Genomic DNA, 18394 nt, shown 5'->3' with positions numbered 1-18394 from the left:
GCGCCCAGCGCCCTCGGGCATGCGCCCGCTCGAGTGGCGCCGGCCCCCCTGCACACGGCGCCCGTCGCCCGCTACGCCCCTCGGGCGCACGCCCGCACCCGAACGCCCGATCCACTAGCCCCTTGGGTCTATGACAGTGGGTCCCTCCCCAGAACGTTTATAAAAAAAGAAGGGAATTTAAAAAAATAATAATAAATAAATAATTAATAATAAAATTAATTAATTAATTAGCTAATAATTAACTTAATTAATTTTGATTAAATTAACTAATTAAGGTTAATTAACCTAATAACTAATTAACCTAATTAACTGCTGTTAATAAACTAACAGAGTATGACAGGTGGGACCCACGCGTAAGTTTGACTTAGTCAATCCTTGTTGACTGCTAATGTCAACATGACCTCATGCTGATATCATAAATCCAATTTCGAATTAAATTAAATAATTAATTAAATTCCAGAAATTAATAAATTCTTTAGAAAATCATATCTTTTAATCCGTAACTCGGATTAAAATATTTTCAACATGAAAGTTGCTTAGAACGGCGAGACGATTCCGGATACGCAACCCGTTCGTCCGCCACCCCCCCTAACCTATCGAACTCGCAACTTTCCCCCTCCGACTCCTCTGCCTGAAAATACGGAACACCGAGAATACTTTCCCGGATGTCTTCCCCCTTCGTCGGTATCACCTCCTACCGCGTTAGGGCACACCTAGCATCGTTACTTGTCATGTCATGCATCGGTATGCATCTGTTTACATGGTATTTATTGTTTCTTCCCCCTCTTCTCTCCGGTAGACTACGAGACCGACGCTGCTGCTGCCCAGTTCGACTACGGAGTTGACGACCCCTCTCTCTTGCCAGAGCAACCAGGCAAGCCCCCCCCCTTGATCACCAGATATCGCCTATTCTACTCTATACTGCTTGCATTAGAGTAGTGTAGCATGTTACTGCTTTCAGTTAATCCTATACTGCTGCATAGCCTATCCTTGCTACTACTGTTGTTACCTTTACCTGCAATCCTACATGCTTAGTATAGGATGCTAGTATTTTTCATCTATGGCCCTACATTCTTGTCCGTTTGCTGTGCTATACTATCGGGCCGTGATCACTCGGGAGGTGATCACGGGTATATACTATATACGTTATACATGATACATGTGGTGACCAAAGACGGGTCGGCTGGTGGAGCACCCGCGAGTGGATCTTTGTGGCGGAGCGACAGGGCAGGTTGAGACCGCCTAGGAGAGAGGTGGGCCTGGACCTGTTCGGCGTTCGCGGCTACTTAACACGCTTAACGAGATCTTGGTATTTGATCTGAGTCTGGCCATTTGGTCTATACGCACTAACCATCTACGTGGGAGTAGTTATGGGTATCCCGGCGTCGTGGTATCAGCCGAAGCACTTCAGACGTCAGCGACGGAGCGGCGCGCGCCGGATTGGACTAGAACACCTGCTAGGCTAGATCTGCTTCCGGCCGCCCTCGCAACATGCATGTGTGCTATGGGCGATGGGCCCAGACCCCTGTGCGCTTAGGTTTAGACCGGCGTGCTGGCCTCTCTGTTTTGCCTAGGTGGGGCTGCGACGTGTTGATCTTCCGAGGCCGGGCATGACCTAGGAAAGTTTGTTCGGTCAAATGGGATCGAGCGTGTTGGGTTATGTGGTGCACCCCTGCAGGGAAGTTAATCTATTCGAATAGCCGTGATCTTCGATAACAGGACGACTTGGAGTTGTACCTTGGCCTTATGACAACTAGAACCGGATACTTAATAAAACACACCCTTGCAAGTTCCACAGACAACCCGGTGATCGCTTTTCCATAGGGCGACGAGGGGAGGATCACCGGGTAGGATTATGCTATGCGATGCTCTTGGAGATGCTACTTGGAGATGCTACTTGGAGGACTTCAATCTACTCTCTCCTACATGCTGCAAGACGGAGGCTGCCAGAAGCGTAGTCTCCGACAGGATTAGCTATCCCCCTCTTATTCTGGCATTCTGCAGTTCAGTCCACTGATATGGCCTCCTTACACATATAACCATGCATATGTAGTGTAGTTCCTTGCTTGCGAGTACTTTGGATGAGTACTCACGGTTGCTTTCTCCCCCCCTTTTCCCCTTTCCTTTCTTTCTGGTTGTCGCAACCAGATGCTGGAGTCCAGGAGCCAGACGCCACCATCGACGATGATTCCTACTACACTGGAGGTGCCTACTACTACGTGCAGGCCGCTGACGACGACCAGGAGTAGTTAGGAGGATCCCAGGCAGGAGGCCTGCGCCTCTTTCGATCTGTATCCCAGTTTGTGCTAGCCTTCTTAAGGCAAACTTGTTTAACTTATGTCTGTACTCAGATATTGTTGCTTCCGCTGACTCATCTATGATCGAGCACTTGTATTCGAGCCCTCGAGGCCCCTGGCTTGTATTATGATGCTTGTATGACTTATTTATGTTTTAGAGTTGTTTTGTGATATCTTCCCGTGAGTCCCTGATCTTGATCGTACACGTTTGCGTGCATGATTAGTGTACGATTGAATCGGGGGCGTCACATTCTTCATAGTGATAATATGATAATAATCCCAAGTGACTCAACAAATATAGCTATGCTCCCTGGTAACGGCGCCAGAAAAAGGTCTTGATAACCCACAAGTATAGGGGATCGCCACAATTTTCGATGGTAGAGTATTCAACCCAAATTTATAGATTCGACACAAGGGGAGCCAAAGAATATTTGAAGGTATTAGCAACTGAGTTGTCAATTCAACCACACCTAGAGATTAATTATCTTCAGCAAAGTGATCAGTAGCAAAGTAGTTTGATAGTTTTGATAATAGTGACAGCAGCAATAGTAACAGTAACAGTGATAGCAGTAATTTTGTAGTAAGTGTAATAGTGATGATAGCAGCGGTTACTTAGCAGTAACAATAATGGAAAGTTCGTAGGCATTGGATCAATGACTTGTTGGATGATATTCATCATGAGACAGTTATAACCTAGGGCGATACGACACTAGCTCCAGTTCATCGATATAATGTATGCATGTATTCCGTAAATAGTCATACATGCTTTATTAAAAGAACTTGCATGACATCTTTTGTCCTACCCTCCCGTGTCAGCGGGGTCCATATTGGAAACTAAGGGATATTAAGGCCTCTTTTTAATAGAGAACCAGAACAAAGCATTAACACATAGTGAATACATGAACTCCTCAAACTATGGTCCTCACTGAGAGTGGGCCCGATTTTTGTCACTCCGGGGTTGTTGGATCATAACCTTAGTAGGCGACTATAACTTGCAAGATCAGATCTAGAACATGGATATAATGATGAATTCATAAACAGTCCAGATCTGAAATCATGGCACCCAGGCCCAAAGTGACAAGCATTAAGCATAGAAAAGTCATATCAACATCAATCTCAGAACATAGTGGATACTAGGGATCAGGACCTAACAAAACTAACTCGATTACATGATGAATCTCATCCAACTCCTCCCCGACCAGTGAGCCTACGAAGGAATTACTCACTCCCGGTGGGGAGCATCATGGAATTGGCGATGGAGAAGGGTTGGTGATGACGAAGAACGGAGACCCCCCCTCTCTGGAGCCCAAACGGACTCCAGATCTGCCCTCCCGACGAAGAACAGGGCTTGGCGGCGGCTCCGTCTCGTGGATCATGATAATTCTTTCTCCCTGATTTTTTTCTAGAAATACGTGATTTTATAGTATCAGGGGGTCATCAGCGGGGCCACCAGGTGGGTACAACCCACCTGGGCGCGCCAGGAGTGGGGGCGCGCCCTAGTGGGTTGTGCCCACCCAGGGGCCCTCTTTGGTGGGTCTTGGCTCTAGTAATTCTTATTATTGATATAAAAAAATCCTAAATTTTTTTCGTTCCATTCCAAGAACTTTTATTTCAGCACAAAAACAACACCATGGTAGTTCCGCTGAAAGCAACATCAGATCGGGGTTAGTTTCATTCAAATCATGCAAATTAGAGTCCAAAACAAGAGGAAAGTATGAGAAAAAGTAGATACATTGTAGACGTATCACTAAGCACTTCTCCCATTGCAAGAAAAACCAATCTAGTTGGCCAAACCAAACCGATAGTTCGAAGAGAATTACAAACATATCAAATCATGCATAAAAGAATTCAAAGAAGATTCAAATAATATTCATAGATAAGCTGATCATAAATCCACAATTCATTGGATCTCAGCAAACACACCGCAAAAAAGTATTACATCGAGTAGATCTCCAAGAAGATCAAGGAGAACATGGTATTGAGAATCAAAGAGAGAGAGAGAGAGAGAGAGAGAGAGAGAGAGAAGAAGCCATCTAGCTACTAGCTATGGACCCGTAGGACTGTGGTAAATTACTCATGCTTCATCGGAAGGGCAATAGAGTTGATGTAGAAGCCCTTCGTGATCGAATCCTCCTTTGGGAGGGTGCCGGAAAAGGTCCCTAGATGGGATCTCACGGGTACAGAAGGTTGCGGCGGTGGAGAAGTGTTTTCGTGGATGCCTCTGGTGGTTTGGGGATATTTGGGAATATATAGGTGAAAGAATTAGGCCAGGAGGGTCATGGGGGCCCCATCAGGTTGGGGCGCGCGCCCTACCCACCTGGGCGCTCCCTCCATCCTAGTGGCTGCCTCGTGGCTCCTCCGACTTCATCTCCAAGTCTCCTGGTTGTCTTCTAGTACAAGAAAAATCATAGCGAAGGTTTCATTCCGTTTGGACTCCGTTTGGTATTCCTTTTCTGCGAAACTCAAAAACAAGGAAAAACAGGAACTGTCACTTGGCTCTAAGTTAATAGGTTAGTCCCAAAAATAATACTCCCTCCGTCCCAAAATTCTTGTCTTAAATTTGTCTAGCTACATATGTATCTAACACTAAAACGTAACTAGATATGTCCGTATTTAGACAAGTCTAAGACAAGAATTTTGGAACGTAGGGAGTATAAAATAGCATATTAATGCATATAAACATCGAAAACAGATAATATAATGGCATGGAACAATAAAAAATTATAGATACGTTGGAGACGTATCAACAACCACCAGGGCGCGCGCCGCGTGCCTGGGCCCCCAGGCACGCCAAGGTGGGTTGTGCCCTCCTCGGGGCACCCCTCTGGTACCTCTTTGGCCCATCTTGTGTCTTCTGGTCCAGAAAAAATCTCCAGAAAGTTTCATTGTGTTTGGACTCTGTTTGGTATTGATTTTCTGCGAAGTAAAAAACAAGCAAAAAAACAACAAATGGCACTGGGCACTATGTCAATAGGTTAGTCTCAAAAAATGATACAAAGTTGCTATAAAATGATTGTAAAACATCCAGGAATGATAATATAACAACATGGAACAATCAAAAATTATAGATACGTTGGAGACGTATCACTCGGGCATCCCCAAGCTTAGGCTCTTGCCACTCCTTATTCCTTCATCCATCATGATCTCACCCAAAACTTGAAAACTTTAATCACACAAAACTCAACAAAACCTCGTGAGATCTGTTAGTATAATAAAGCAAATCACTACTTTAAGTATTGTTGCATACCCATTAATATTTTATTTTTTGCATTACACCTACTGTATTCTAACTTCTCCATGGCTTATACCCCCTGATACAATCCATAGTTTCATCAAAACAAGGAAAACAATGCATCAAAAACAAAATCTATCAAAACAGAACCGTCTGTAGTAATGTGAACAATGACCATACTTCTGTAACTCCAAAAATTCTGAAAAATTGGGACAACATGGAAATTTATATATCAATCATGTGCAAAAAAAATCAGAATTTTATCACGCTCTAGCAAATCTAAACAATTCTGCTATTGGATGCAAAAGTTTCTATTTCTGCACAAAATCAAAGCAACTATCATCCAAATCATCTCAAAGGCTTTACTTGGCACAGACACTAATTTAAACATGAAAGCACAATCATAACAGTAGCATAAATGTTTCCACTCAAGAAAACAGAAAAATAAACAAAAAAGATTACTATTGGGTTGTCTCCCAACTAGCGCTATTGTTTTACGCCCCTAGCTAGGCATAACACATAGTTTCAAGTGTTGTCATCTTTCTTCTTCTTTTCTAAGGATGTATGCTCATCAGGAGGCTTTTCAAAGATAATATGAAACACATCATCCATGAGAATTTTAGCATTACTGTGTTGACCATCCTCAAACCCCTCTTGATTCCCTTTTACAATCCAAGAATATTATTTATTAATACCATTAAAAACTTGTTGGATTATATTTAAGGGAGGGATCTCCTTTTTAGTATTCTCATCAAAAGTATGATCATCGCGAAATAAATATATCAACAAGTAATCACTATTGTATAAAATCTCATCTATCACTAGTTTTTCACGATTCATATCGCAAAAATCAAAGATCTCTCTAGCTTCCCACACTATGTAATCAAATTCACTCACGAGGACAAGGGTAGCTATCGTCTTAGCACTAGGATTTTTTATATCTGGCAATTCATAAAACAACCTTTGCGAAGTAGGATGGGTATGGATAAATATTCTCTCAAGTTTAAGAACAGGTTCAGAAATAGCTTTGGCACAATTTTTGGTTCTTTTCAGTATAGGAGTCTCATCACAAGCCAAAGTTCCAGTGCAATTAAAGAATTCTTGGATAAGGATTTTCCCTATAATGTTCCCATGTCCCATCACAAAAGTTTTAGCATCTAAATTGGTAGGAATTTCAACTTTAGGAGTTCTACCATCCTCACTTTTTTCCATACCAAAATCATCCATGATAGCAATTTCAAGCAAGCAAACAAGAAATGGATTTTTACTTCTGTGCCCCTGGTTCCTTAGCTCTACTCATTAATCCCCATGCTCTTAACTTTTGCTCACTTTTCCCCACTCTCTTGTGTGAAACCCTCAGAAATGGTCACAAACGGTGTATGCCGTCGGGTCAGTGCTTTGACCATTAACTCTGATGAGTGGTGTCGCGCTGGACTGTGTCGCCCGTTGGACCTGACAATTGGGGCCATGTCAGACGGTGCTGCTGTTTGCTCGTTGGACCATGGTTAGATTGTTGGGCCCTGCGCGCGCCGCAACGACATGAGCCTGCTATGCATGCACGACATGTCCAGCTAGCCTACTATGCATGCACGTAGCTAGCCTGCCTGCATGCACTGATGCCCGCCGCCACAATGTGCTAACCTCCCCTCTTTCTGCACGCGAGCCGCCACAGACGGTGACCGATCTCATTCTACACACGAGCCGCCAAGGACGCAGGGATGATCACTGCCGCTGGTTCATCTCATCTCACACACTTATCTCCTCGATGTAGAGCATGGTTTCAAACTTTTCGATCCACTCGCATCTATTCAACGTGGCAATTAAAGTGACATATCGGTCGATGCCGCTCATTTGAATGTAGCAAATCCGAAGCGCGGCCGGTGCCACTCCCCTTCCCTTCCCTTTATCTATTTAAACCATCCACGCCTCCACCTATTCTCCACACATCATTTGCTGCACCCCTTCTCTTCTTCACCCAAACCAGAGCACTCTCAAAGCCAGGCGAGGATGCAGTACAACAGCCCCACCTTCCCGCTCCCACCGACCGTGCTGGAGAGGCGGTATCCCGCCAGTGTCGTCGTGGAGACGGCGCTCCGCATGTGGGTGATACGTCTCCAACGTATCTATAATTTTGATTGTTCCATGCTGTTATATTATCAATCTTGGATGTTTTATAATCATTTTATATCATTTTTTTACTAACCTATTGACATAGTGCCAAGTGCAATTGCTATTTTTTCCATGTTTTTTACGTCGCAGAAAATCAATACCAAATGGAGTCCAAACGCAAAGAAACTTTACAGAGATTTTTTTGGACCAGAAGGAACATAATGGGCCCTGGCTGTGCCTGGGGGCGGTGCTCCGAGGAGAGCACAACCCACCAGGAGGCCCAGGCGCGCCCTGGTGGGTTGTGCCCACCTCGGGTGCCCCTCGGACCGCCTCTTTTCTCTATAAAGACCCCAATATTCCCAAAACCCGAGGGGAATCGACGAAATATTGATCCAGCCGCTACAGAGTCTAGAACCACCACATCCAATCTAGACACCATCCCAGATGGGGTTCACCACCTCCATTGGTGCCTCTCTGATGATGCGTGAGTAGTTCTTTGTAGACCTTAGGGTCCGTATTTAGTAGCTAGATGGATTCCTCTCTCTCTCTCTCTTGATTCTCAATACAATGGTCTCTCGGACATCCATATGATGTAAATCTTTTGCGGTGTGTTTGTTGGGATCGATGAACTTTGAGTTTATGATCAGATCTATCCTTTTATATCCATGAAAGTATTTGAGTTTCTTTGATCTCTTTTATGCATGATTGCTTATAGCTTCGTATTTCTTCTCTGATATTTGAGTTTCGTTTGGCCAACTTGATCTATTTATCTTGCAATGGGAAGAGGTGCTTTGTAGTGGGTTCGATCTTACGGTGCTTGATCCCAGTGACAGAAGGGAAACCGACACGTATGTATCGTTACTACTAAGGATAAAACGATGGGGTCCATATCTACATAAATAGATCTTGTGTTCATCATGTCATCGTTCTTATTGCATTACTCCGTTTCTCCATGAACTTAATACACTAGATGCGTGCTGGATAGCGGTCGATGTGTGGAGTAATAGTAGTAGATGTGGGCAGGAGTCGGTCTACTAATCTTGGACGTGATGCCTATGTAATGATCATTGCATGGATATCGTCATGAGTATTTGAAGTTCTATCAATTGCTCAACAGTAATTTGTTCACCCACCGTTTGCTATTTTTCTCGAGAGAAGTGATACGTCTCCAATGTATCTATAATTTTTGATTGTTCCATGCTATTATATTATTTGTTTTGGATGTTAATGGGCTTCATTTTACAAGCTAGACCTCTAGGGTTTAGCCATTACGATCTTGAGGTAGATCAACTCTTGTAACACTCATATTCATCAATATCAATCAAGTAGGACGTAGGGTATTACCTCCATAGAGAGGGCCCGAACCTGGGTAAACATCGTGTCCCTTGTCTCCTATTACCATCGACCTTAGACGCACAGTTTGGGACCCCCTACCGAGATCCGCCGGTTTTGACACCGACATTGGTGCTTTCATTGAGAGTTCCACTGTGCTGTCGCTAAGAGGTTCGATGGCCCCTTCAATCGTCAATAATGACGCCGTCCAGGGAGAAACCTTTCTCCCCGAACAGATCTTCGTGTTTGGCGGTTCGTATCACGGGCCAATTCGCTTGGCCATGTGGAGCAGATCGAAAGCTACGCCCCTGGCAATCAGGTCAGACTTGGGAGCTTGAACTACGTTGCGGACATCCGTGGAGACTTGATCTTCGCCAGATTCGAGAACGCGGTAGCCGCTCCCGGCCACTCCGATGATCATGACCTAAATCTGTCATCAGGCCGCGTCCAGGAGATCGCTCCTGTAACCGCTCTGGCCCTAGATCCGGAGCAAGCTGCGCCACCCAAAGACGGGAGGATCAACCCCACCACGGAAGCCACAGATTCCACGGTGTTGGAGCCGCATACAGACTTAACCTCTCACGACGTCTCTGTTAGCGGAACTCTGGACTCATATCCGGCTGAAAGTTTTGAACCACGTGAGCCCACGGACGCCGAGCTTGATCGTTTATCGATCTTCAAATTCGGCGCCGCGGGCATCTTCTAGCACTCGCCTTTGGGTGATGTGCTAAATTTGTTAAAGAACCTGTCCTTGACAGAGGACTCACAGCCTAACTATATCCGGCTCGAACTAGGGGCTGACAGTGGAGAATTTTGTTTCCCACCCGCCACCCACTACATAGCCACGGTCGAGGATTTGACCGACGAGCTTGACTACGACTCCGAGGACATCAACGGTATGGACGATGACGCCGGAGAAGAAGAGGTCCAGAACCCGTCGTTCACCGGACGCTGGACGACCACTTCCTCGTATGATGTATACATGGTGGATGCACCAAAGGAGAACAACAGCGAGGATAAGGAAGATCCCGCTGAGAATAAACCTTCTGAAACACAGTCCAAGCACCGGCGTCTGCGGTGCCGCTCTAAGTCACGGCGCAGCAAAGACAGCAATACCGGCACAGGAGACGACAACACTCCAGAAGGTGCCAAAGACAATGAAGACCCCGTTGATACAACTAATGAACAAGACGAACGGGAAGGCGGGCAGGTTAGCCCCGGTAAACAGGCCATGCATGAAGATTCGGAGGACGATAATTACCTTCCACTCTCCGAGGACGAGGTGAGCCTCGGCACCGAGGATTTCATCGTGCCTGAGGAGCCTCTTGAGCAGGAGCGCTTCAAGCGCCAGGTAATTGCCACTGCACGGAGCCTGAAAAAGAAGCAGCAGCAGCTTCAAGCTGACCAAGATCTGCTAAATGATAAATGGACCGATGTCCTAGCAACCGAAGAGTACGCCCTCAAGCGCGCAACCGAAAGCTACCCAAAGTGCAAATTGTTACCTCAGTTTGACGAGGAGGCGCCGAACTACATACCTCCATCGTACAATGCGGCGGACCGACCACCACGTGGTCGAGGCAAAACAGCAACTCACGCTGAACACCAGCCTACCCCGCCTCAGTGCACAGGTAGAGGTAAATTAGCCTATGGGCATACATATGACCTCCGGCAAACCCTGAATAATAAACCAGGACACACTAGATCAATCTACGGACCGCGAGGGCGTGCCTCGACACGCGACGATGGCCATCTATTCGGACATGACAAACTTAGTCAGACGCGGGCCGAAAACCGTAGACGGACTCCATCTGAGCTACGTCGTGATACGACTCGATATAGAGGCGCCGCACACCCTCATTGCTTCACTGATGAGGTCCTGGACCATGAATTCCCAGAAGGGTTCAAACCTGTGAATATAGAATCATACGATGGAACCACGGACCCCGCGGTGTGGATCGAAGACTTCATTCTCCACATTCATATGTGATAACCCACAAGTATAGGGGATCAATTGTAGCCTCTTTCGATAAGTAAGAGCGTCGAACCCAACTTGGAGCTAAAGGTAGAACAAATATTCCCTCAAGTTCTATCGACCACCGATACAACTCTATGCACGCCTAACGTTCGCTTTACCTAGAACAAGTACGAAACTAGAAGTACTTTGTAGGTGTTGTTGGATACGTTTGCAAGATAATAAAGTGCGCATAAATAAAAAGTAGGGTCTGTTTAGATAAAGACACAACTAAGTTAGTTTTAGTAAAGAGCTTTTTGTTACGAGAAAGTTATTTGTCCCTAGGCAATCGATAACTAGACCGGTAATCATTATTGCAATTTTATTTGAGGGAGATTCATAAGCTAACATACTTTCTCTACTTGGATCATATGCACTTATGATTGGAACTCTAGCAAGCATCCGCAACTACTAAAGATCATTAAGGTAAAACCCAACCATAGCATTAAAGTATCAAGTCCTCTTTATCCCATACACAAACAACCTACTTACTCGGATTTGTGCTTCTGTTAGTCACGCCACCCACCATAAGCAAATCATGAACATATTGCAAACCCTACAGCAGGAATCCCTCACGCTTGCGCGACACGGAGAGCACCATAGGACAGCACCAATAATAAAACACGCAACTCAAACCAATCACGATCATTAAATAACCCATAGGACAAAACGAATCTACTCAAACATCATAGGATAGCCATACATCATTGGGAAATAATATATAGCGTTGAGCACCATGCTTAAGTAGAGATTACAGCGGGTAAGAGTGGGGTTACACCGCTGCATAGAGGGGGGAAGAGTTGGTGATGATGGCAGTGAAGTTGTTGGTGAAGATTGTGGTGATGATGATGGCTGAGGGAGTCCTGGATTAGGGGGTCTCTGGACAGCCGGATTATATCCTTTGGACGGACTGTTGGACTATGAAGATACAAGATTGAAGACTTCGTCCTGTGTCCGGATGTGACTCTACTTGGCGTGGAAGGCAAGCTAGGCAATACGGATATGGATATCTCCTCCTTTGTAACCGACCTTGTGTAACCCTAGCCCCCTCCGGTGTCTATATAAACCAGAGGGTTTTGGCCCGTAGGACAGCATACAATCATACCATAGGCTAGCTTCTAGGGTTTAGCCTCTCTGATCTCGTGGTAGATCAACTCTTGTAATACTCACATCATCAAGAACAATCAAGCAGGACGTAGGGGTTTACCTCCATCAAGAGGGCCCGAACCTGGGTAAACATCGTGTCCCCTGCCTCCTGTTACCATCCGCCTTAGACGCACAGTTCGGGACCCCCTACCCGAGATCCACCGGTTTTGACATTGGCATTGGTGCTTTCATTGAGAGTTCCGTTGTGTCATTACCGTATGGCTTGATGGCTCCTTCGATCATCGCTAGCGATGCGCTCCAGGGTGAGGCTTTCCTCCTCGGACAGATCTTCATATTCGGCGGCTTTGCACTGCAGGGCCAACTCGCTTGGCCATCTGGAGCAGATTGAGAGCTACGCCCCTGTCCATCAGGTCAGATTTGGAAACTTGAACTACACAGCCGACATCCGCGGAGACTTGATCTTCGATGGATTCGAGCCCAGGTCGGACACGCTGTACAGTCTTGATGAGCATGACGAAACTCTACCGTCGGACAGTGTTCGGGAGATCGCATCCGCAGCTACTCCGCCCATCAATCCGGAGCAAGTTGCGCCATCTGAGAGCGGAGGACCCCGCCACGGAGGCCACACTCTCAGTGTCGATAGAGCCGGATACTCCTTCACCCCTTACGAGAGCCGTGTCGCCAAACCACTGGATTCATCTCCGACCATGGACTCCGAGCCGCTCATATCCGTGCCCGTTGAGTCCGACTGGGCGCCGATCATGGAGTTCACCTTCGCAGACATCTTTCAGCACTCACCCTTCGGGGATGTGCTAAATTCATTAAGGTCTCTCTCCCTGTCAGGAGAACCTTGGCCGAACTATGTCCGGCTAGAATGGGATGCGGACGACGAAGAAATTCACTGCCCACCCACCACCCACTTAGTAGCCACTGTCGACGACTTAACCGACATGCTCGACTTCGGCTCCGAAGTCTTCGACGGTATGGACGATGAAGTCGGAGACGAACAGGATCCACCGCCCTCGAGGCACTGGACCGCCACCTCCTAGTATGATATATACATGGTGGACACCCCAAAGAAGCCAATGGCGACGAGAAAGCAGAGGATGACCCCTCCATGAAGCAACCCAAGCGCCGATGTCAGCGGCGTCGCTCTAAGTCCCGCCACAACAAGAGCAGTGATACCGGCACAGGAGATAATAACACTCCAGATAGCGCCGAAGACAACAACAATCCCCTCCAGCACGGTGCAGAGCTAGAGGACGAACAAGCTAGCCCCCCCAGAGCAGGCAGCAGATGGAGAACCGGAGGAGGACAATTACATGCCTCTCTCCAAAGACGAGGCGAGCCTCGGCGACGATGAGTTTATCGTGCCTGAGGACCCCGTCGAGCAAGAGCGCTTCAAGCGCCGGCTTATGGCCATGGCAAGTAGCCTAAAGAAGAAATAGCAACATCTTCAAGCTGATCAAGATTTGCTAGCAGACAGATGGACCGAAGTCCTTGCAGCCAAGGAGCATGAACTCGAGCGCCCGTCCAAGAGTTACCCAAAACACAGGTTGCTACCTCACCTCGAGGAGGAAGCATTGAAACCTCATTCACCAGTGTACGATGCAGCTGACCGGCCACTACACGGCCGAGCCAGAGAGGCGTTTAAGCCTAAAGTTCAGACCGCACCCTTTCGCCACTCAGTCAAAAATACTAAGGCATGGGGCAACACAGAGGACCTGCGAGACATCTTGGACAACAAGGCAAAAATCGCAAGGTCAATATACGGGACACGAGCACGTGCGCCCACACGAGACGATGATCGTCGCATCAGATACACCAAGAGTAAATCCGGCCGGGCCGAATACAGCAGACAAGACTCATACGAACCACGTCGGGATATAGCCCGGCACAGAGGCGAGGCACACCCCCTATGCTTCACTGATGAAGTTATGAATCATGAATTCCCGGAGGGTTTCAAACCTGTTAATATCGAATCATACGACGGCACAACAGATCCCGCTGTATGGATTGAGGATTTCCTCCTTCACATCCACATGGCTCGCGGTGACGATCTACATGCCATCAAGTACCTCCCATTAAAACTCAAAGGACTAGCTCGGCATTGGCTGAATAGCTTGCTAGCAGATTCCATTGGTAGTTGGGAGGATTTGGAAGATGCATTTCTTGACAACTTTCAGGGCACTTATGTGCGGCCACCGGATCCTGATGACTTGAGCCACATAACCCAGCAGCCAGGGGAATCGGTCAGACAGTTCTGGACACGATTCCTGACTAAGAAAAATAAAATTGTTGACTGTCCAGATGCAGAAGCCCTAGCGACATTCAAGCATAACATCCGCGACGAGTGGCTCGCCCGCCACCTCGGCCAGGAGAAGCCGAAATTTATGGCAGCCCTCACAACACTCATGACCCGCTTTTGCGCGGGCGAGGACAGCTGGCTAGCTCACAGCAACAACACATCAAGGAATCCGGATACCTCGGATACCAATGACGTTAACGGTAGGCAGCGTCGTAATAGACCAAAGTGCCGCAATAACGGCGATAACACCAAAGATACGGAGTCAATGCCGGATTCAGAGGCTCTAAATCCGGTCAGCGGAAAAACCCATTTAAAAGAAATACTCCGGCTCCGTCCAGTCTGGATCGCATACTGGACAGCTCGTGTCAAATCCATGGCACCCCTGAGAAGCCAGCCAAACACACCAACAGAGAATGCTAGGTTTTCAAGCAGGCCGACAAGTTAAATGCCGAAAACAAGGACAAGGGGCTGCATAGAGATGACGAGGAGGAGCCCCGGCTGCCGAACCCAGGAGGACAGAAGGGGTTTCCCCCACAAGTGAAGACAGTGAACATGATATACGCAACCCACATTCCCATGAGGGAGCGGAAGCGTGCACTAAGGGACATCTACGTGATGGAGCCCATCGCCCCGAAGTTCAACCCATGGTCTGCTTGTCCGATCACCTTCGATCGCAGGGACCACCCCACTAGCATTCGTCATGGCGGATCCGCTGCACTAGTACTAGACCCCATCATTGATGGATTTCACCTCACTCGAGTCCTTATGGACGGCGGCAGCAGCCTGAACCTGCTCTATCAGGATACAGTGCGAAAAATGGGTATCGATCCCTCAAGGATCAAACCCAGCAAAACCACCTTTAAATGCGTCATCCCAGGTGTAGAGGCTCATTGCATAGGCTCAATCACACTGGAAGTGGTCTTCGGATCACCGGATAACTTCCGAAGCGAAGAGTTAATCTTCGACATCGTCCCGTTTCACAGTGGCTATCATGCACTTCTCGGACGGACACCATTTGCAAAATTCAACGCAGTGCCGCATTACGCATACCTCAAGCTGAAGATGCAAGGACCCCGCGCGGTCATAACAGTAAATGGAAACATAGAACGCTCGCTCCGTACAGAAGAGCACACTGCGGCCCTTGCAGCAGAGGCACAAAGCGGCATGTTCAGGCAGACCACTCATTCGGTGTTACAGCCCCCGGACACCTTCAAGCGAGTCCGGAACAATCTGCAACAGGATCGCCTGGCGCGATCAGCGCTCGCCTAGCAATCCGGCCCCCGTCCCAGTCCTAGTGCAGTGACGAAATTCGTACCGTGCGTACATAACTACGCATTGAAAATATCATGGACATAGGCGGGGGCACAATCAGGACATGCCCCACATTGTGGCTTAACCACACCAGGGGCTGTACACCTTTGACATTCCTTTTGTCTTTCAGGGCCTAACTCTTCGGAAGCCCTTTCCGGTAGTCCGATTGCCGGACACATCCCGGAAGCAACAACCAAGGCGGCAAGAAGCTAGGATGAACACGGGAACCGCCAGGTGGTCTCTAGTAATACTTGATATACCCGCTTTTCACTATTTATGCGTAGCTTGCCTTGGGATAGGACATTTCGAATTGTCCTACTTTATGCTTATTGCACTACTTGTACCAGTACGCTTCGACGTATTATTCAAATAACAATGCATATTATTAATCTGTCATTGCATTATTTAAGTTTTTCTCTTTCTCTTATATGTCCATTTATGACATTCCACACCTGCACGCTCGGGTGCGGTCAGTACGCCAGGGGCTCTCGTTTACCCCGTAATACGGCACAAGAAGTCCGAACACTTTCGACAGTGCGGCACCCCAAACTTATAGCATTATATGCATCAGCTCCGAATCATGTCTTGGGTCAAATGTTGGGTTTCCCGGCTCCCATGCTTTGGTACCTTACGTTCCGCTATATCGGCTAAGGTAGCGGTGGGAGAACTACTGCGATTGTGTCCCGGTTCTTCTGGACGAGCACTTCAGTAGAGAAAGCCAAAAACTGACTGTCATGATAAGGCGAGAGACTGGTCGCTGTTCGAGAGGTCTCAAGTCCTTAAAGACTTTTTCCGCTTCGGGCGAGGAGTCGGCCTTGTCCGGCCTAGGCGTGTATAGCGCCCCAAATTTGATCCTCCAAATACCAAGGGCTTCGCCAAAAATTTAAAATCATAGACTTCTATGGCTAAGTGAGAGTGATAAAGCATTATAGTCCGATTGCCTGGTTCGTTGCGCTGAACACCTCCCTTGAAGGACCCAAAATTGGGGTAAAGAGTGTTCAGATTTACCCCGAACACCCCAGTACTAGCTACATGGGGGCACAAGCCGACAACTGGCCAACTCTCAGATTTTATAAATGGCCGCACATAAGGTAATATTTAAAATTGAGAAAGGGTCGCATGGCGCAAAAGAACTCGTTTCATATTACAGGATCACATGGGCATGTTCATTCAAAAATTACATCCTTGGCACACTCATCTGCCACTAAGCGGGAACCCTTCAGGACGCTCTCATAATAATTCTCGGGGCAGCAATGCTCCTTGCCCTCCGGCGGCCCCTCCTTCACAAGCTTCACGGCGTCTAGCTTCGCCCAGTGCATCTTTGCCCGGGCAAAAGCTCTGCGTGCACCTTCGATGCAGACGGACCGCTTGATGACTTCAAGCCGTGGGCAGGCTTCCACCAGCCGCCTCACCGGACCGAAGTAGCTCCCGGACAGGGGCTCACCTGGCCACATCCAGACTATAAGGCCCCTCATGGCCTGTTCGGCCGCCTTGTGAAGTTCGACCAACTGCTTCAGCTGGTTGCTCAAGGACACGGGGTGTTCGGTCCCAGTATACTGAGACCAGAACAACTTCTCCGTTGAGCTCCCCTCCTCAGCCCAGTAAAACTCCGCGGCATCCAGCACACTGCGGGGAAGATCTGCAAACACTCCTGGAGAGCTCCGAACTCGGGTAACAAAAAGGAAAGTCTCCTTCACATGCTTGCTTTGCATATTGAATGCCTTACCCGCTGCTATCTTCTTCGCCGCATCAATCTCCTGGAGGGCCTTGTGGGCTTCGGCCTTGGCGCTTCGGACGCTTTCAAGCGCCTGCGCGAGCTCGGACTCTCGCATCTTGGAGTCAAGCTCCAAGGACTCGTGCTTTTTGGCAAGAGCCTCGAGCTCTTGCTGCAGCTCGCCCACTCGGGCTTCTTGTTTCTCCCGTTCAATGCGTTCTTTGGTCGCTTTGTCTTCGGCCGCGGACGACGCCTTCCTCAGGGTCTCCACCTCGGTCGTGGCCCCTGACAAATTCATGATGATCCTATTACTTTACACCGAACTTCTTTTTAACTATATAAACTGGGGTATATCTTACCTTTGCTCTCTTCGAGCTGCCCCTTGGTAAGGCCGAGCTCGTCCTCGGACCGCTTCAGGGCCTGCTTCAGCGCAGAGACCTCCGCAGTACGTGCGGCAGCGGCCAGCAGGGAAGCCTACACATACACATAGACATACTCTAATTAGACTCCTGAGTTATCATTTGATACTCTATTCGGCTTTTCTTCGCGAACGCCGAACAAAGCATCAGGGGCTACTATCTATGCGGTAATATTTTTATATTTTGAAAGCTTACCTCAAAGCTTGTTAGGAGGCTGGCGCAAGCTTCGGTCAGTCCGTTTTTGGCGGACTGAACCTTCTTGACCACTGCAATCATGATAGTGCGGTGTTCTTCATCGATGGAAGCGCTATGAAGCGCTTCCAGCAAGTTGTCCGGTGCCTTTGGTTGGATAGATGACACCAACACAGATGGTTGGCCCCCTTAATGGGGGACCACCTGCCGGAGTCCGAACCATTTAAGGTTCCGGCGCAGTGTCCGGCTGGGGCCTGAACTCGAAGCCCGTAGGAGCCTCGCTCCCTTGGTATCCAGGGTCCGGGAGGTCGCCGTGAGGCGCCCCCAGGATCGCCTCCCCTTGGGTCGGTGCCTTTTGAGAC

The sequence above is a fragment of the Triticum dicoccoides genome, chromosome 3A, assembly GCF_002162155.2.
Source record: "Triticum dicoccoides isolate Atlit2015 ecotype Zavitan chromosome 3A, WEW_v2.0, whole genome shotgun sequence".
NCBI classification, from domain to species: Eukaryota; Viridiplantae; Streptophyta; class Magnoliopsida; order Poales; family Poaceae; genus Triticum; species Triticum dicoccoides.
Note: the sequence above shows the minus strand (reverse complement) of the source record.